Genomic DNA, 20,685 nt, shown 5'->3' on the forward strand with positions numbered 1-20,685 from the left:
GAGCTGCTGAGAGAGGCCAGGTATGGCTTCCTGAAATGATTTACTGTTTCCTCTTAAATGGGAGCACTTGGTATTTAAAAGTTAGAGACTTATCAAACCCACCAGGAAGTGAGAAGGGCCCCCAAAACTGTCTAGGCAGCCATTTGTCTGCTTGGCCTAAGTACATGTCCCCTCCCCCAGTCTTCCCCATTTTGGGCCACTCATCTCCCGAGTGGAGTACAGAAGCTGTGGAACTTCAAACTCTGGGGTACAGTAAACATACCAATGCCTTCTGCAGGTTGGGGGGCCCTCAAGGAAGCCTTGCGCAGGGGAGAGATTTCATTACCTAATAAACTCTTACTCTCTATAGAGCTTCTGACCACATAGAGCCCTCCTACCGTGAGAGCCTGGCCTTCCAATGCCTCAGTAGGCAAGAAACTGAGACCAGAAGGTACTCATGAATTTTATACTATGGACAGAGACCACACAGCACATTTGTCTAATAACACATGGCTTTGGCTTGGCTATCTAGATTTAATAGATATATACTGTCCTAGCTCAGACTGTGATAACTATATACTGCTGAGGGAGGTAACTGGTAAAGAACAGAAATGTATAAACCTTCTTTCCTAGCACTTGGAAGCCAAAGGCAGGCAGATTTCTGAATTTGAGCCCAGTCTGGTCTATAGAGTGAGTTTCAGGACAGCCAAGGCTACACAGAGAAACCCTGTCTCGAAAACCCAAAGGTCAAGAAGTAGAAGAGGAGGAGGAAAAGAAGGAGGAAGAGGAGGAAGAACAGCAGCAGCAACAACAGAAATATATGCTTTGCAGACCTAGAGTCTGGAAGTCTAAGATAAGGGCCGGCCTGGCCGGCTTGTGATGTGGGCTCTCTTCCAGGTTGATGGAAGGAGAGTGAGGGAGTATATTGTAGGCATCCATCTATCTATTATAGGGCAGGAAGCAAATTCTACACGCTAGCCAGGCACCTTCCACTGAGCTATGCTCCTAGCCCCGGAGTCTCTCACTAGACACTCACCTCATTCCTGAGAGTGCTGCCTCTGTATCCCAATCACTTCCCAAGTGAAATGTTCGGTACACAGCATCCGCGAAGACTCTCATACACAATATAATATGTTTGTGGACAAACACACTTAAGTTCTTATTTTAGGATTAAATACTATATAGCATATAGCTTATTCAAAAGTATTGGGCATTCATGAAGACTGTCACTATACCATACCTAATATATGTGTGGACAAAGATACTTAAGTACTTATTTGAGGATTCAATACTATATAACATATAGCATATTCAATAGTATATAGCATCCTTGAAGACTGTCACTATACCATACCTAATATATGTTTGGACAAAGAATCTTAAGTTTTATTTTAGGGCTCAATAGTATGTATGCGTGTGTGTGTGTGTGTGTGTGTGTGTGTGTGTGTGTGTGTGTGTGTGTGCACGCGCACAGTAAGATTTGGTATTTCAGTCAGGTATGGTGGGACATGGCAGTAAGAACAGTGCTGAAGAGGAGAATCACAAATTTGAGGCCAGGCCACCTAGGGATACAAGATGAGAGACACTGTCTCAGATTAAGGGGGTGCAGGGACAAAGAGGAGAGAGGAAAAAAAGAAAAAAGAAAGAAAAGACATGATTTTAGGATACAGTGCTCTCAAAATGTCAGGTCTCAGAGGCTAAGTCTGCATGTTTCAGATGGGGAATGGAGACCCACCACAGCTACATGGTCTTCTCATTATCCACCTGCTCTGCACAGGGACACTAGGTCTCTTTTCCACCTAGAAGGTTCCACTTGCGTTCCTTCTGACTTAGTCAATCCTTTGAGCTTCGGGGCAGCTCTGGCTTGCTGGAGGGTGCTGTGACGACCTTGGCAGGAGGCAGAGGAAGCAGACACCTCAGCTTGCCTTTGGTCCTATCGAGTGGCCAGGCAGGTTGAGGGACTGTTCCTCCTTCTCTCAAGCTTGGCCCTCCCTAGCGTCCAGCTTCCTCTTTCCATCTCTCCAGGCCCTGCCTCAGCTCTCCACAGTGAGGCACCATAGCCTTTGACAGCAGCTGGGACCACCCAGGATGAGAAGACACAAGAGAAAGGAGTGTTTAAATAGCTCAAAACAGGCTCTGCTCTGGGACTTAGGATCATGGCACTGGAGATATCGGTGGTGGTGGGAGGAGGTATGAGAGGATAAGGCAGAGGTTGGGGGAGACAGAACAACTTCCTTCTTTGGTGGGCAGGAGAAGAGAACCGCAACACAGACACTCAGGGGAAGTGTCCTGAGACTCCTCAAGCCCCGTTTCCTCAAAAGGCTCAGCGAAGAAATCTATGAGGGCAGGATGATGTTCTACACCATGCTAGACACTTCTCTTGGCAGGGCTTTGAGGCAATAAATAATAATAAATAGATAAATCAATAGATAGATAGACGGATGGATAGATAGATAGATGGATGGATGGATGGATGGATGGATGGATGGATGGATAGATAGATAGATAGATAGATAGATAGATAGATAGATAGATAGGCAGACAGACAGCAGACAGACAGGGCTGGGAGATGGCTCAGTGGGCACAGGCGCTTGCTGCAAAGTCTGACAGCCTGAGTTTGATCCTCACGAACAAGAAGGCAGAAAGAGAGAACCAGTTTCTGAAAATTGTCTGGACTTCCACATGGACACTGTAGCCTATGCAAGAGCACTTGCATGTACACACACACACACACACACACACACACACACACACACACACACACACCCCATACCACACACCAATGCATGCACATACATCTTAATTAATTGAAAAAATAAATAAAAACAAATTTTAAATGTAGGGAACCATTTGATCACTAGAAAAAAATAGTTATTGGTTTGTTTTTAAAGACAGTCTTGGGGCTGGAGAGATGGCTCAGCGGTTAAGAGCACTGACTGCTCTTCCAGAGGTCCAGAGTTCAATTCCCAGCAACCACATGGTAGCTCACAAACATCTGTAATGGGATATGATGCCATCTTCTGGTGTCCCTGCAGAGAGCAATGGTGTACTCATATAATAAAATAAATAAATAAAATTTAAAAATTAAGACAGAGTTTTACTATGCAGCTGGCCTCAATCTAGCAATTCTCCTGCCTCAAGTGCTGGTACTACAAGTATGGACCACTATGTCTGGGTAAGGTTAAAAAAAAAAAGGAAAGATAAGGAAACAGGGAGAGAGACAGACAGACAGACAGGCAGACAGAGAGACAGAGAGACAGAGACAGGGTGTGTGTTAGCTTACATGTGGAAGTTTCAGCTAGCCACTGGCTCTGCTACCAAAATGTGGTCTCTTGTTTCTGGAGTAGGAAGGGGAGGGTCTGACAGTTCTGGGTGGCTCTGCATGTACTTCAAGGTCAGATGCTCTCAAGAAATTTCCCCATAGCCTTTTCTGATTGCTACATTCAAATGCTGCCTCCAAATGTGGTCAGCCTTGATTCCTGTCAGGCCAACATGTGGTACTGCTCATGCCTACATGGGGCCTGATTCCTTTGGTCCTAACTTAATCCTTCTTCCTCCTTAACCAGTTCACGAATTGCCCCAGAACGCCATGTCCAGCATCCTCTGTGATAAAAGCAACGGGGTCACTGTGGTGTTCAGATACAAGACTCCACAATGAACTCCAGGACCCTGGAGTACTCACAGTTAAATCAGCCTATGAATACCAGAAGGGAAGCAGAGGCAAACCCGTGGTCTATGGCTCTACCAGCTCGTTCTCTCCCTCTCCCCCTCTCCCTCTTTCTGTCTCCTTCTTCTCCTTCTTCCCTCCCCTATTTCTCCTTGCTTCTCTTCATCCCTCCCTTCCTCCCTAACCCCTCCCCCTCTCTCCTGAATATAATTCAACCAGGCTCACACAGATAGGACCTTGAGTCTGAGTTGACAAAATACACTTCTGTCTGAGGGTGGGGGTGGGGGTGGGGGTGAGTGGGTGGGTGGGTTAGGGGAGGATCCTAATGAGTCACTTCCCCTGCTTTACTTCCTTTTTCACTGATACAGCATCCCCAGTGAGTGGGAGGGAGAGATAACCAGGCCTGGGCTGGAACCTCGTTGGTGAACGCAGCAGAGGGTGTGAGCTTGTCCCCCCTCCTTCATGGTCCTCTCCCCTCCCCACTCAAAGCCCAATCTTCTCTCTCCTTTACAATGTCTTCCCGTGTTTAGGTCCGCCCCACAACAGGTGACAAGTCAAAAGCCCGATGGCTCTCCGAGTTATCAGAGTCTTATTCCTTGGATCAGGTGGGAAGTGGAGAAGCTGAGATGGGGACAGAATGGCTGCAGTCCTCCAGCTAAAGTATTAAGAATCATGGCAGTGTGCACTTGGAGGCTGACAGCAGGTATTAACTTACATTAATCTCGCTGTGGCTTCAGTGATGCCCTCCCAGATGCAGAAGCGATCGGATCACATCATGTATACTCCCCATTGCACAGAGCTGGGAATTGTGGGGGTCGGGGCGTGGGGATGGGGTGACACATCTTCAAGGTCAAGGGAAGCCAAGGCACAGTATGCAGTGACCTCAGACTTGAGGATCTGCGTTGTCGGCTGCACCCTGTATCCTTTCGCCATCCCTTTGATGGGCTCCTGGGCAGGTGGATAGAAGGTTGATGCTGGAGGGACAGCCAGGCTCTAGTCCCAGCAACCATTACATGACCTCTGGCATGTCCTCCACCCTCCCCGAGCTTATAGGAAATGAAAGGGGCTCATGGAGTTCTCTCGGGCCCTTTCCACTTCTACTACCTTATGTGTTTTTCTGTGCTGGGAGTCTCTTTTACCCGCAGAGGGAGGAAGTGGGGCTGTGGTTTCCTCCATCTAGAGCTGAAATGAGTAGATAAAACCGAGGCATGGCTGCAGGGAAGGAGGGGGAGGGAGGAATCCTCACTGGGACCTGGGGCCAGATACCAAAGCAAGAGGCATGCTTACAATACTGAGTGCTAGATAAAACAGCCACACCAAGCCCCTTCTTCGTGGGTGACAGCCATCGGCCTTGCTCTGGTCCTTCACTGTAGAGGGGACCAGATAGTCTCTCCGAGTCACGTGACACACTAGTCACGTGACACGGTCTGATCGTCCAGTTGCTTTCTCAGTTGCAACCCAGTTGGTTTCTCCCAAAGACTTCTGGTTCTGGGACCCCCATCCCCCATCCCATATACACATATTAAAATAGATGTAGAGGTCTCTTATAGAAAATGGCATGATGACACATGAATACCCTTCCCAAAGCTTTACTTTTCTTCTTTCTTTCTTTCTTTCTTTCTTTCTTTCTTTCTTTCTTTCTTTCTTTCTTTCTTTCTTTCTTTCTTTCTTTCTTTCTTTCTTTCTCTCTCTCTCTCTCTCTCTCTTTCTCTCTCTCTCTCCCTTCCTTTCTCCCTCCCTTCCTCTTTCCCTCCCTCCCTCCCTTCCTTTCTTCCTTTCTCTTTTATTTTGAGATAAGGTCTTTTTATGTATCTGTGGCCCCCAAATTCTTGAAATAATCTCTAATACCAATAAAGCCAAATGTAATGTATAATCACCACAGTCTTATTATGTAGAGAATGTCGAGACTTTTTTGCATATTAAGATCAGACACACATTTTTTAATACCTTTGATTGGCGACTAATTAAATAATACACATGGAGAGAGCGCTAAGCGTACTATTTTATGCCCAGTAGTAAAGACCACAGAAAAGACAAGAAAGCAATTCTTTAGAGAAAACAAGGCACAGGGCTTAGCTTATCAACAAGTTTGGGGGCTAGAGAGATGGCTCATTGGTTTAGAGTACTTGTTGCTCTTGCAGAGGACATGGGTTCATGTCCCAGCTCTGCATGGCAGTTCACAGCTATCACAACTAGGAAGTTCCAAGGGATCAGATGTCTTCTTCTGACTTCAAGTGTCAGGTACACGCATGGCACACATACATACATGCAGGTGAGATACTCATACACATAAAATAAGCTAAATAAGTCTATCCTGTGCCCCATTTGACCAGGAAGCCCCTATGTCAGACTATCATGCAGGAGTCTGATGAACTGAGAAAGCCTGGTTCTGTTTGCTACATGCACACCTCTACTTAATTCAGCCGGCTCCCCTCCCACCCCTCAACACCAAACCTCTCCAGGGACTTCACCCTGTCTGTCACTTCAGCCCCAATCACCATGACATTTAAAAAATTTTAATTTATTTCTATGTGCATGGTGTTTTGCCTGCACATATGTCTATGTACAATGTATATGTAGTGCTCAAGGAAGCCTGAAGAAGATTTCAGATTGCCTGGAACTAGGGCCAAAAAAGGTTGTAAGTCACCATGTGGGTGCTGGGAATTGAACCCAGGTCCTCTGGAAGAGCAGCCAGTGCTCTTAACAGCAGAGCCATCTATCTAGCCCTTGCCCTGGCATTCTTAGGTCACCTTATTTGACATTAGAATATGCTCTTCTTTCCAGGTTTGTTCTCTGGTTGTTTTGTGTGTCTCTTCTCCTTAGTAATGTTGACCAACTCTGAAGAGAGAGGTACCTGCTATGGCATGAATGTGTCCTGCAGGAATCTGTGTACAGGAGATCTAATTTTCACGTTTGCCTTTGGAGGTAGGTTCTTAGAGAGGTAGTTAGGATTAGCTGATGTCAAGGGAATGAGGCCCCTATGATGGTATCTTTGGCTTGACATGAAGAGGATGAGACTTAAGCTGGCACATTGGTTCTATGATCTAATGTTCCTCATCATGGCATAACGGTATAATACACCAGGAAGGCTCTCATCAGGTACTGGGCAAATACTGGGACAACGCTCTTCAGCTCCCACTAAATAGGGATTTTAGGGATGGGAGAGGGTGACTGGTTTTATAGGTTGGCCAAAAAAAAAAAAAAGAAAGAAAAAAAAAAGCATGTGTGGTGGTGATAAGGTACATGAGATAGAAAACGGTATGGAAAAGTGGCTTGTTCAGGTGGACTATATATGTTTGCTTCAGTCGCTTCTATGTTTTAGTACAAATATTTCAAATATCTGTATTTGACTCTGGGTCAGACCTCGATGACCAGATTGGGAGATGTGCTGAGTGGTAGAGTTCTTGTCTAGCAAGTGTGACATCCTGGGTTCTATTCCCAGCACTATAGAGGAGATCAAAAACCCTAGGCAACTGTTTCTCTAACAGCTTTTCTCACTTGGAGAAGGTGATGTGTCTAAGAGGAGATGCAGCAGTGAGGGACCTGAAGTGGAGGCCTGTGGCTTAACAAAGGCATCGCAGAGAGACAGGGGCCACCATTACCAGCCACGGCTCCCTGGAAGATGATCAGCGGCCACAGAAGGTCAGCATGTGGGGTCTCCACTCCTTCCTCCTCATAATGAACTCCACCCTCAGTAAAGCAGGTTGCAGCCAGCCAGGCAGCAGCAGCACTGCCTTTGTGAGACCCCAGACAGCACAACAGCTCTGGCAGAGTATAAGCAAATCATCCAATCAAAACACCTAATTATAGGGCAGGCTGGAGCCAGGAGGTGGGTCTTATTGATTGCCCTGAAGCTGAACACAGGCTGGAAACATCTCCAGGACCAGCCACAGCTGATCTCAGCCGGGAATCAGCCCGTAGGCTAATTCTAAAGCCTTGGCAGAGAGGGCTCGGTACACCTCACTCACTGCTCCTAGGGCTGCAGACAAAAACCCAGGCTGCTTCCAGAAGACTGGAAGAGGGGAGGAAATGGAGGAGGGAAGATGCTTCATAGTGCAAGAGAGTTTGGAGTTTGCTTTGAGGAGTCAGCTACCTTATCCTCATCACACATGCACAAGAACACACACACACACACACACACACACACACACACACCCTTGGTGCCAGTGTATCTTCCTTAGTGATACTTGTGTAAAACCAGTTTCCAGGTTGACATGACACCAAGAATCATCCTAGAAGTGAATCTCACTGAGGGGTTAGCTACATCAGGGGTGGCCTGGGGACACATTGGAGGTGAGGTGGGGTGTTGGGGTGCTGTCCTGGCTGCCTTAATGTATATGGCAATATCAAGCCTGAAAGTGGGCAAGACCATTCGATGGTTTTCAGTCCTGGATTGTTAAGAGGAGAGAGAGCTACCCGAGCATCAGGCACACATGGCTTCACTTCACCCCTCTCCTGACTAGTTGTGATGTGACTAGCTGTTGTAAGTTCTGGCCTTAACTTCCCCATTACAAAGGGCTGCAATCTGGAATTGTAAGCTGAATAAACCCTTTCTCTTTCATCGAAGCTCTGTCAGGGTCCTCTACCACAACAACAGAAATGTAACTAGCACACCCCTAAGATTTCCAACCCTAACGTTATTCCACCTTCCTAACAGGGTACAGAAGGGCACGAGTCTTACTGACAGATCGCAGGTGTGTATGTCCGAGGAGAGGGGAGGTTGACAGAAGAGTTTGGGTTAGAATCTGAAAACTCAGGCGAAGAAGCATGCCCCCACCCCCACCCCTGAAAACCCCTAGGGTCTCACGGTTCTGCTGAGAGTCAACATTCTAGCAAGGCAGAATTGAAATGGCACCTGCCAGGAGAATTCAGCAGACTCCAGGCTCTCAGCTTCCCCAGACTCGGTTCACAAGATGCCTCAGAGAAGAACAGTGTCTCCCGGGCTGTGCTGCAGAACGATGGGTGGATTTAGTGCCTCGCCTTAGGGATGGGGCTATCCACATAACAGTGCCCTTCATACACATAGTATTGACTGAGTGGAGCTCTTTGCAGCGTTGAGAGTTTAAATAAAAAAATGTACAGTTCTTGGGCACAACTGAGGGTGCATCATATATGTGAGTGGAATGGCCATCCAGCCTGATGGGTTGCCAGCAGAGAGGAAGGCTGGCATCTTCCATCATGGCTCATCTATCACCAGCATTCTGGTGCATACACTTTGTTGTCAAGACACTAGCCTTTATTAGTAAGCACATTAAATACAGAGCCTGAAACTTCAGGCCAAGACTGATATATACCAGAAATTCAGGGGAACTTTTTTTGGATACTGAGATCGCACCAATTAAATTAAAATGATGTGGTCTGGGCCACATGAGTAGTGAGACACTGCCTCCACCTCCAGTCCCCCCTCCCCCCAAGAGAGTGGGATAATAATTATATCCTCACCAACTCTCACGAGTAGGGTGAAGTGGTCAAACATGAGGAGCTGAGTTTGAATAATTGCCCCCTCTCAGGACTGGGGAGCCTTTGGGCACATTTGATAACACAGCTAGCCCATGGTGGCTTCATTGATTGCACAGGATGGAATAATACACAGAGTGCTGTTTGGGGGTTTTACACGAACAGCACCTGGTGTCCATGGGCACCCAGTGAATGTCTTGTGTTAATATTCTAGAAGCTCCGTGCAAAGCACCATGCAAATAACTGTGATTATCTTCCTAGGCAAGTGCTGCCAATACACAAAGTGCCTTCATATAGCAGTAATTATTGGCTACATACAATTACGGCATCCACAGAGGCAGCTCCACTCTGGAATTCAGCTGGGAGATTAGTATCATTTTGCAATGACTACATTTCAGGCTGCCAACCTCACAAATTAGAGACCAACTGGAGACATGCATGCGGTACATGAATCAGCTGCTTCCCTGGGGAGGGGTGCTGCTGGCATCGAAAGCCACAAGGGAGCCAACCTGAGAATGTGTCAGCAGACAGCTCTTCCTCTCACAATGGCAATAACCAGCCTGCCATGTGTGGTCTAGGGCACAGAGAGTGTAGAGGCTACTCTGGCAACGAGAACATTTTGTCATCCCAGCCATCAGCCATGAAGATGTTCTCCATGTTAACACAGCCAGCGTTGAGGACTCTCCTACACTCCACACCGCCCCCCTCTCCCTAACATGTGGTGTTATGAGAGCCAAAAGGCTTGAGGGGAATCAGCTTAAAGCATACATGTGTGCAACAGGGCCAGGTACTGGCTCACAATTCAGAGCCACTCTCAGAGGACCACAACTCTCTGGTCCTTTGACTGATCTCTGACAAAAAAAAAGTTATTATTTCTTGTTCTGGGTTCAAAATCAATTTTAGGAAGGAAATGGAAGTATTCGGAGAAGACCAAAGGAGGAGATAGATGTGTTCATCAGTGGTCCACAGTAAGTGACACAGACAAGTGATTTAGCCCACTTGAGAAGAAAGGAGGCTAAGTAACAGGCTGTTCTCCACTTTCCCCAAGAACAGGGAAGAGGTAAGTTTCTGTCCGTCTCAAGCCACTGTGTGAGGAAGCTCTATTTTTTTCCTTCTGTCACTGCATCTCTTAAAGCCTGCAGCAAATCTCCAAGCTCTCAGTTTTGCAGGGAATTAGCATCCCATCCTAATTTCAAAGCCGAGGCTGTGTGTTCCCATGGAGTGTGTCTGTCACACACTGTTCTGTCTCCTTACCTGCTTGGTGTCACGACAGGTAGACCACTATTATGTCAGAGGCTCAGCACATTCTTCTAGCTCACTATCATCATCCCCGCTGCACAAGCGAGGAAATTGAGGCTCAGAAGGGGAAACGGTATGTGCACAAGGCAGTATATGAATCTTAAGTGGCAGACCCACGATTTGAACTTAGGGCTTCTGAGGATAGAAGTGTGTCTTCAGCGGCACACCCTAAGCGGGTAAAGATACTCTTTTGTTCTGTCCAGGCCGAACAGCTCTACCAGGTTTCTTTGTGTCTCTATAACGAAAACTTTCCAACATCATCATGACCTCGGGGCCCCTCGCTGGCCCTCCCCAGAGTTGGTGTTTATCTTTTAACTGCAGCAGCCTAAACCAACCAATATCACTGCAGGTGCTGACCCTGGTATGGACAAAGAAACTAAAACACAGGTTATCTTGTTTTGTTTTCTCAACAGCTCCCCATGGGGCTGGCTGGGTGGGGGAAGGCCACTCCAGCAGAATAGACAACTGTTCAAAGTATCAGAGCCACCACTTAAAACACGGGACCCATGACACTGGCACTTTTGTCTCTTCCGGTAACGTATTTTTTCTCCCTTCCCATATTTATTTATTTTTGGTCTTCTGAGACAAGGTCTTGCTAGACAGCCTAGGCCAGCTTTAAACTCTCCATCCTCCATCGCCAGCTTTCCCGGTACTGAGATCACAGATGTACACCGTGGTGCCTGGCTTCCCTTCCTGTCTGACTTGTCTCAGCATGGTTCTCACAGCAGCAAAGAGAACAAGCCCCAGGTACTGGCTGCTGCCACCAGGTCGCTCTGCTCGGCTCTTTCTGATCCATGCTCTCACTTATTGGTTCATTTCATCCCTGGTGTGTGTGTGTGTGTGTGTGTGTGTGTGTGTGTGTGTGTGTGTGTGTGTGTGTGTGAGAGAGAGAGAGAGAGAGAGAGATCTCCTTTGAGCAGTTTCAGGAATCTCTCCCTTCAATAAAATTACCTTGGACCAAGCCATTGTCCTGCTTAAAATCCTTTAGAACTTCCACATCCCTGCTTGCTTCCCCTGCTCCCTGCTAGCAGAGCAGCTTTAGAAGCCTCTCCACCCAGTTGTGTTCTGCAGTTCTCTCTGGGGGTCCCAGCTACTTTGCTCTTCCTCTGGGGTTGTTCATACCCCCCTTTTCTACCTCCTAAAATTAATAGGTGACTTTAAGACCAAGCTAAAACTTAGCCAATCGGCACAAAACTTTCCAGAACTGTTCCTTTCTGAGTGGCAAATCTTCTGGCAACTCCCATAAGTTCCTTATCTAGATTCCCCCCGAGGACTCTGCAGTCCTTCGGGAAAAGGTTCTGTGTCTTATCTTAGCTTTGTCTTCCAATGGAGCACGCAGTGCATGTCCTGGAAATGCATAAAATAAGAATGGAGGAGCTGATGGGATTGCACCGTTACTCAGAGGCCAAACATGCTTGCCTGTGCCTATGCCTGATGACCCAAGTTCAATCCCTGGAAACCACGTGGTAAAAGGAGAGAACCAACTCCCACAAGTTGTTCTCCGACTGCCACACACACACACACACACACACACACACACACACACACACACAAGTGTGTACACACACCACACACAAAATTAAAATATTAAAACCTTTTAAAAGAATGGAATGAATGAACCCTCTTCTGCGGTCTCTCAACACTTGACAGAATTCTTCTGTTAGCCCTCAAGGTCCCAACTCAGTCACTTCCTTCCACATCTGCTGTCACTCACTCTGCATTGAGAACACTCCTCTCCTGACACTGAGATTTTCCCAGGGAGGAGGTACCCAGCCTGGGCGCACAGCCAGCCCATGCATGGCAGGGCTGCTTCGCCAGCCTCCACCTCAGGTGACTTCTGCCACAACACAGTGTTTTGACTTCACGTGACAGGAGGCACCCTCTGCTTACTTTCTTCTTACATCAAAGGAGATCCTGCTTGGGGCCATTCTAGGCCATTCTAGTTCCATTTCTGGAACTGCACTTCTGAAAAACACTCTGGATCCGGCCACCCTCCATCCATACAGCCTTCCAGTAGGTACTGAGTGTCTAAGGACAGGGCTTTGCACTTGGCATAGGCAGATTCAGCAAGAGACCAGAGTCTCCTCCCTCCAGGAGCTCAGTTGAGCCCAAAGGAAAGACCCTGACCCTTATATGCATACACCCCTGCATCCTAAAACACAGCAGGGAGGGAAGGTTAACTCTCCCCACGGACAGGGAAAGATCTGAGCTGGGCCTGAATGGGTTCATGGAATGTTGTCATTCAGATAAGAAGAGAGCAGAGTGTGAAGAGAGGTAGGAACGAAGGTGCTAGAAGCCACAAGGCTACCAACAAGGGGTAAAGAAACACTGGGAAGGAGAGACTACTGTGTTTTCTCAATAAGGGAAATTTGTTGTTCTCAAAAACCTGTGCTGGTTGCTGAGATGGCCCAGTGAGCAAAGGTGCCAACCAACCTGAAGGAAGAGCTGAGTTGAGTCTCTGAGACCCTCAGGGTAGAAGGCGGCAGTCAGCTCCCAAGAGATGTCCTCTGACCTCACACAAGCACATGCCCATTCCAAGTAAATTAATACATATAGATGGTTTTTAAAGGTATGACGTTCTTCTTCTACTAATAACCAGAAAAAGACTAGTCCCATTTAAATAGTACTGGAAAAGCCCTAAATGACCGCACTGTCACCCAACAATACCCATATCTGACACATTTTCAGATATGTATGTATGTATGTATGTATGGGACTGGGGTTGTCTTCCCCGACAGTAAACTCTCTGAGGTCAAGGATTTTGCTATGAAATGCCTTGAATCTCAAGAGTCTTCCAGCCTAGGGTAGGTAGACACTTGCTGATGAATTGGCTGGATCTGCTCCTGCAGGGAACTGTTACATATCAGGGGACAAAGAAATGACCTAGACCTTCAAGCTAGTAGGCTTGGAATCCATTCTGTACCGTGATCTTACACCTAATGAAACCTTTTTGAAGTGGTAGAAAATTTTCCGTTTCAAAGTTTGGAAAACAAAGAACCTTGGGCAGGCTGAGAAGTGAGCTTTTTAGACGGCTGGGCAGGAGTGCCCCTGGCAAGGTATAGTGCTAACCACCCTCCACAGCTAATCTAGCTGCTCCAATTGGGGCCTCAGCTGGCCTTCTTCAGGTTGAGAAGAACAGTAACACATTTGGCTCAACCCACTGTCATATGAGATGCACAGCATCCCATGAAACACACACAGGCTCATGCGACTGCATTCACGTGATACACAGCTACAAATGTAACCACACGCAGGGATACAGCTCAGTTTTGTGGAGTGCTTTGCCAGGCCCCAAGTCAAGCACACGTCATCACGGAATTCCCAGAACACAGCATTCACACACGGAGGCACTGTCACACATATGCTTTCACACACAGTCATGCATGTTCAAGTAAGCACAATGATACACAAGTAGCTCACACCAATATACATGCTTAACTGCACACAGCAATGCCCATGTACTTACCCAGCACACACTGGCATGCATTCACCCCCACACACATCTAATACACACATGTACACATGTACACACATACACACTCAAACTCACATTCCTACATAAACATTCATGTGTACACACAGCACAAACTCACACATTCACACCCCCACACACCCAGGCTCAGTTGTTAAAGTGCCAGCACCCAAAATTTTCTTCTGTTGCAAAACAGGAAACCTGTGTGGAGCTGCGGGTGCTAATGAGGGGCTGCTGAGAAGGGTCCTAGTGCAAGGCTAGGCACTGAAGGATACCTCATCTCATTGCCTTCACAGACAGGAAGCTGAGCTCTATAGAGTCAGGACTTGGCCCAGATCCCACACAGGATTGTCCTGGCTGGGAAGGGTCGCAACAGTTCACCTATGTAGCCACCCAAGTCACAGTGTCTGCCCCTTGTGAATCTTTAATCTTTGAGATAAGATCGTCTGGGAGGTTATCATGTGCCCATTGTACAGACAAGGAACTAAGAGCAGAGATTAAGTTTCTTGTTTCCAAGGTCTCAAAACAGACTTTGGTCACCCATCTCCCCACTGTCAGGACTGTCACAACTAAAGTCTCCCACCCTGCTTCTGTCTCTGTTTTTTCGAGACAGGGTCTCTCTGTGTGACCCTAGCTGTCCTGGAACTCCTTTGTAGACCAGACTGACCTTGAATTCAGAGATCTTCCTGCCTCTGCTTCCACAATACTGGGATTAAAGGTGTGTGCTGCCATGCCCCATGCCACCCTGGTTCTGAACGAAAGGACAGGGTTTACATGGGAAGGTCTGAGAAAGAAAAGGGAACCGCCCACCTCACCTCATGACATGGACTGCTTGCTTACTACACTGCAATCGCTTACTTGGTCTCTCTCTCTCTCTCTCTCTCTTACACACACACACACACACATACACACACACACACACACACACACACACACATTCCCACAAGCATGAGAAGTCATAGGAAAATAACACATATATGTGAATGACCTTTGTGGCTCTATCTCTCTCCTCTCTCTCTCCTCATACAGAACAAATATAGCCAAGGCTGGCCACAAACTTCCTGTGCAGCCAAAGCAGACCTTAAACTTCTCATGCTCCTGCCTTTCTGAGTGCTGGGATGTCAGTCTGGCTCCATCACTCATTTCTTTAGTGATGTTATGGACGAAGCCCTAGCTATGTGTGCTCTAGGCGAGCACAAACTAGCACCCCAGCCCTCCCTGTCTCTCTTTCTGAGAAAAGAAATGATGAAAACCATTTTTCCTCAGCAGCCGCCCTTAAAGGACATGGGTCTCTATGCTCTGAGGCGAGCAGAGACCCCTTGCTGTTTTCTCTACAAAGGGGTGCTGGAGGGTGGAGTGAGAGATGTCTCAGGAAGCCCCCAGACCAGCGTAGGAGACTAGATCCAGTGACAGCATGCATGAAGGAAGGAGACGAGATGGAACAGAAGAGAGGGACCAGATCAGATTCTGTATGTGACGTCATCCACAGCTCTCTTCATTTCAGATCTAGCACTCTGAACAGCTGGGCCCCGCAGAGAGGAACAGCAGAGACCACAGGAAAGAGGATGGGCTGCACTCAGGGGAAGCCCTGGAATTTCCTTTCCTGGAGCCCTTCAGGGTGGAGCCTAGAGAGACTTTTGCTCCTCTCTTTGGCTCGTCTTGCTCGGGCTGTCTGGAACATTTTTTTAACCTCTCCTTCCTTCTCCCAGTCCCACTCCTTTTCTGCCAAGCCCCTCCTGAGCCTCCCAGGCTGCACCATTCCCTGGCTTACACTGTGCCTGGTGATGTCATGCTGTGTGACAAGTGAGGAAGAGTCTATCAGGGAAGCAGACACGAGGGATGACCTCAGAGGACATCTGTTTGTTGTGCTATGTTCACGGGGACAGGGTCTTCGGGTCATCCATCTAGGCTAGATCTTGGCTTGTGCCAGGTAGTAGACCAAGTTTCTGCTGAGTGTGGGAGAGCTGTCCCTGAGGGGCTGACCTGCTGAGGGGGGGTAGATGAAGCCCAAGGACTTGCTCAAGGATGCTTTCCATGGTCGGTAAAAGGGTCCAGGAAGCAAAACCCACGGGAGGAAGAGGGGAGGGGTTGGAAGGAACTGCGGACTCAGAAGCTGCCAGGCCACCCAAGTTCAGAGAGTTCATGTCTGTGGGGCCTTAGGAGAGGGAAAGGGAGTCGGAGTCGCCCACTTGTTGCTTGTTGGTCTGTATTTTCTGACAAGTGAGGGAGGGCCCCCCTGGGCCTCCTAACCCTAAAGAGTCAGCTTGCTACCAGAAGGCGCTGCGTTTGAGGTATTTAGCATGCTCCACAGATCCTTTAGTGTGAATAACCACTCTGGGAACTGAGTCCAGTAAAGGGGTTTTGAAATGAAGCCAACAACGGGACCATCACACTCACCATGCCAAAGTTCACATAGTAGTAAACAACGTGGCCAAGCCCTGCTTATAGGACTGTCTCTCTGTTTGGGTTTGTTTCTGCAGGTTGAGATATTGCTTGCAATATTAGGATGGAGGTCAAACAGAGGATTTCACAATTCGATGGACAAGAAAACACAGAGCACAGAAGTCAGAGAAATGGGGATTTTTACCCTGTGTGAGTCCCTACAGCAAAAGCTGACTCATGTGACCTCACAGTCTTTAAATCAGTGTAGGGTAATGCCAATCTGAAATAGTGTGTGTGTGTGTGTATGTGTGTGTGTGTGTGTGTGTGTGTGTGCATGTGCACACGGACATTTGCAAGTACAGTGCTCATGTGGAAGACCTAAGACAATTTGTGGGAGTTGGGTCTCTCCTTCCACTACGTGGGTTCTGGGAAACAAACTCAGGTCCTCGGGCTCGGCAGCAACCCTTTTAACCACTGAGCCATCTTGCCAGCCCAGCCAGACTCTTTCAAGTGTGTGCTTTCTCATCTGAGTACCAGAGGGAACCCCATCTGTTTCACCTCACCTGGGAAAATGCAACTCCCATTCTGAGATCAAATGCTATCTATATTCTCTATATTCTCTATATTCTCTATATTCTCTATATTCTCTATATTCTCTATATTCTCTATATTCTCTATATTCTCTATATTCTCTATATTCCCTATATTCTCTATATTCTCTATATTCTCAGTTACCTTTTTTTTTTCTTCTTCTTGTGGCCACCCAACCTGCTTTTAAAGCCAACTGGTGGCTCCTGTAACAATTGCCCACAATCTACTAAAATGTATGTCTCTAGGACTCCAGCAAAATACGGGCTGTGCTGTAAAACGGGAGCGCTCTGACTAAGGAGCCGGGTATTGCCCTTCTGGGCACCGCAGATGCCAGCACAGAGCAGACTCGCAGTAAATATTTACTGAATAAACAGAACAAAATGGAATCAAATAGTGAGTGTGCAAATGTCAGACATATAGAGCATTTGGCTCTACAGAAATACACCCAGTTATAGTGTTTTCAGAGTCAAAAAATATAATAATAATTTAACAGAATCGGCTACCATGAAATACAGGGTGAAAGTGTTGGAGAAGATATTTTCTCCTTCTTTGTGGGTCAATGACTAAAAGTTTCTTGCTCTTCTATTCCTTTTTCGCCTGTACCCACATCCAAATATGAAAGGTCGCACACTGAGACAATGTGGTGTCACTTCACCAAACCAGGAACTACCCAGAGATACATTTCCTACCTTCTTGTTATTGCTTGTTTTGCTGGTTGTTGTGCATTGATTGTCTTGAGACAGAGTCTCAGTTTGTAGCCTAGGATAGCCTAGAACTCATATGGTAGCCCAGGCTGGCCTTAAACTCAGAAAGCCTCTCTTCTAAGCCTGTGGCATGCAGGGATCACAGACATTTGCAGCCATAAACGGCTATACTTCACCTTTCATAGACAGTTTTCTTGGAAGACAAGGTTGTTGTTTTCTTCTACTATAGCAAACTTGGGAAATCAATCTCCATGTGCTTGTGTGGGTCTATTCACGGGCTCATGTGTGAAGGCACATATGTGTACACGTGTGTCAGGACCAGAGGCTGTGGTTGAGGATCTTTTCAAATGCCTTCTACTTTACAGAAGTACCGTCTCTTGCCGAACTCAGAATTCAGTTCAGCTCCTCTGGCTAGCCAGCTTTCTCCAAGATCCCCTGACTCTGCTTCCTGCCTGCCGAACCATAGGCAGGCTGCCGCAGTCACCTGACATTTATATGGATGCCGGAGAATCACACTCCAGCCTGCACACTTGTGGGCTAAATACTTTGTTCCCCTCAGCCCTCATACTTGCCTTGAAAACAAAGGGAAGCAAGAAAGGGTGGACGGATAATGACTAAAGTGCTTCCTGTGCGCTCAGTACCACCTTGCATGCTTGATAATAAGATGCCTAGAATATTTTTAAAGCAAAACATAACTCAAAAGAGCCTCAGTGTACGATATTCCCACTTTGTTGATGACGAACCCTAGTCATTGAGGTGTTACCTAGCCAAGGTTAAAGGGCTACATGTGTGTTGTCTTTGTTCAATTTCAAAATTCTTCCACCATCACCCACATAATTCATTCCTCTAGGATTCCTTCTTTCTATTCTTTCTATTGCTATGATAAATTTTCCTAAAACAAGTTGGGTAGCCACACTAATTGTACTGGCTGGTTTTGTGTGTCAACTTGACACAGGCTGGAGTTATCACAGAGAAAGGAGCTTCAGTTAAGGAAATGCCTCCACGAGATCCAGCTATAAGGCATTTTCTCAATTAGTGATCAAGTGGGAGGGCCCATGGTAAGTAAACTTGGGGCTAGAGGCATGGCTCAGTGTGAAAAGTGCCTGTTGTAAAACATGAAGACTTGAGTTTAGATTCCAGCGTCCACCCAGGAGGGTGAGGTGGGCAGACACAAGGTACAGAATATGGAAGGAATAGAGGATGTCACCTACCTCTGATACAGGGACTCACACGTCAACGCTCCCCCCCCCCCAGCTACTACCACCCCAAACAGGCTGATCACGGTGGCAGACATATTTAACCCTAGCACTCGAGAGGCAGAGAGAGGCGAGATGGTCTCTGTAAATTCTAAACCAGCCAGGGCTACAAAATGAGATCTTGTCTTGATAATAAACAAACAAACAAACAAACAAAGCCATTCTAATATGGCACTTCCCTAACACCGTCTTCCCTAAAGTTCCAAAATAACCCTTCCGTGACTCTGAATAATGATGGCTAATATTTGGCTGCTGTCTAAATTGCACACAAGCATTCTGATTTACATAAGAGCTTAGTGTAAAATTAACAGGCCGTCCAAGGTCACTGAGTGAGTGGTCATGAGAGAGGACTCACTGCGCTCCATTTGATGGGCTCTGCGAAGGTCACCTGACCCTTCAATAGCACTTCCCATCATGGACACTCCTGTCCTCTCTTACTTCCCAGACACCGGCCTCCTTTGCTTTTTCTTCTGCTTTCTCTTGCTGTTTGAGCCTGCTCACTTCTCCACAGACACTAGTTACTGCTATTCCTTGGGGGGGGGAGGGGGAGTGCGCGTGTGTCTTCCTCTTTTCAAGCCACAAACTCTGGAAGAGATCTGAGCCACTCGCTCTTGACATCCTAATCCCCAAGTTAACAACAATTCTTTTCTATCAGATTTTGGGCTTCCAGAGCAAGCTGCTCACTGGAAATCTCCCCTTACATATTTTCCTTACGTTAAATCTCAAAATGGGCTCATTACTTTTCGCCTGCAGAGCTGCCTCTTTCTGCTTGTTTTGGTTAATGCCAATACTGTCAAGTTAAAAACCTCAGGTCCATCTTGGCTTCTCCCCGTCCCTCACATCTTATTCTTAGACTGTTCTTACTCTCAGACTTCCAGCACTTAAAAGACTCATAGCCCTTTCCAACCAGTTATACCATAATTGACAGGATTCTACATCTTGAGAGCTCCCTGCTTCCCTTAGGATACATTGTTGCAATCGAGACAAGCCAGAGTCATCTTTCTTTCTGGCAGACTGCTCTTCCTTTATCTATTTCTCCTTCTTTGTAGGTACCAGTCACACAAGCGTGCTCCTTAGGCTTCTGAGCATGCCACACTTCCTCACTGTGTGCTAGGAAACTTGCAGCCTGCCTTCAGGAACACTACCTTCCACCTGTGTCTCTGACCCCCTTTCACGTCCCACGGTAAACCTCCACTGCTTTGTCTCAGTTTCTGCATTTCCTTCCAGGTATGAGCTCTTATGCCATACTTCTTTTTCTGTTTGGGTTTAATTAGCAATTTAGTGGTTTTTTTTGGGGGGGGGGAGGGAGGTCTTCTTGAGACTCTAAATTAGACTGCTGCTTACTTTTTGTTTGTTTCAGGTTGAACTAAGAGCATCACATACTCAGAGTACTAGCCACACTCTCCACCCTACTCTCTATGCCAAGGGTAGAACATGGCATGTAGTAGGTGATCAGTTAAAATAACAGCTTCAAATCTTCCTTTTTCCTGTATCCTCCTGAACCAGCTATGGTCCTTAGCCCTTCATTCGTCTCTCTCTCTCTCTCTCTCTCTCTCTCTCTCTCTCTCTCTGTCTCCCTCACTCCCTTCTTTCTTTCTTTTCTTCGTTTTTAGGGTGTGCATGCATACGTGTGTGTGTGTGTGTGTGTGTGTGTGTAGGTCGGAGAACAAAAGAGCTGATTCTCTCTTACCACTGTGTGCGTCTGGGGACTGAACTCCCAGGGTTTGTCTTCATGCATCTCTACCCACTGAGCCACTTTGATATACCTGCCCTTGTGCCCTCCCCCTCGGCCTTGGTTCATATGTATATTTCATCTTCCTTCTCCATAAGGGCATCAGCCTCTTGGTAGGAAAGTCTAGATGCTCATTCTGTATGCCT

The 20,685-nt window shown here is 47.0% G+C and overlaps 1 protein-coding gene across 5 annotated transcripts in view, besides 1 other annotated feature; it reads right to left on the bottom strand.

Moving 5' to 3' along the window:
- The window catches only part of Ubash3b (ubiquitin associated and SH3 domain containing, B), a 150,933-nt gene that overhangs the window by 58,126 nt on the left and 72,122 nt on the right, over positions 1–20,685 (bottom strand). The window contains exon 1 of one of the 5 annotated variants that reach the window (NM_001357412.1): positions 10,358–10,621. The exons of the other annotated variants lie outside the window; for them this stretch is intronic. The gene's annotated coding sequence lies outside the window, so the exon portion shown is untranslated. Of the gene's footprint in view, positions 1–10,357; positions 10,622–20,685 lie in introns of those variants that run through there. 5 annotated transcript variants of the gene reach the window in all.
- Positions 2,754–5,802: an enhancer, noted in NCBI's record as "VISTA enhancer mm1337". NCBI's record gives its function as "enhancer in: liver[3/6]" and the evidence as "EXISTENCE:transgenic organism evidence [ECO:0001131][PMID:17130149]".

Source organism: Mus musculus, chromosome 9 (assembly GCF_000001635.26).
Source record: "Mus musculus strain C57BL/6J chromosome 9, GRCm38.p6 C57BL/6J".
NCBI lineage: Eukaryota > Metazoa > Chordata > Mammalia > Rodentia > Muridae > Mus > Mus musculus.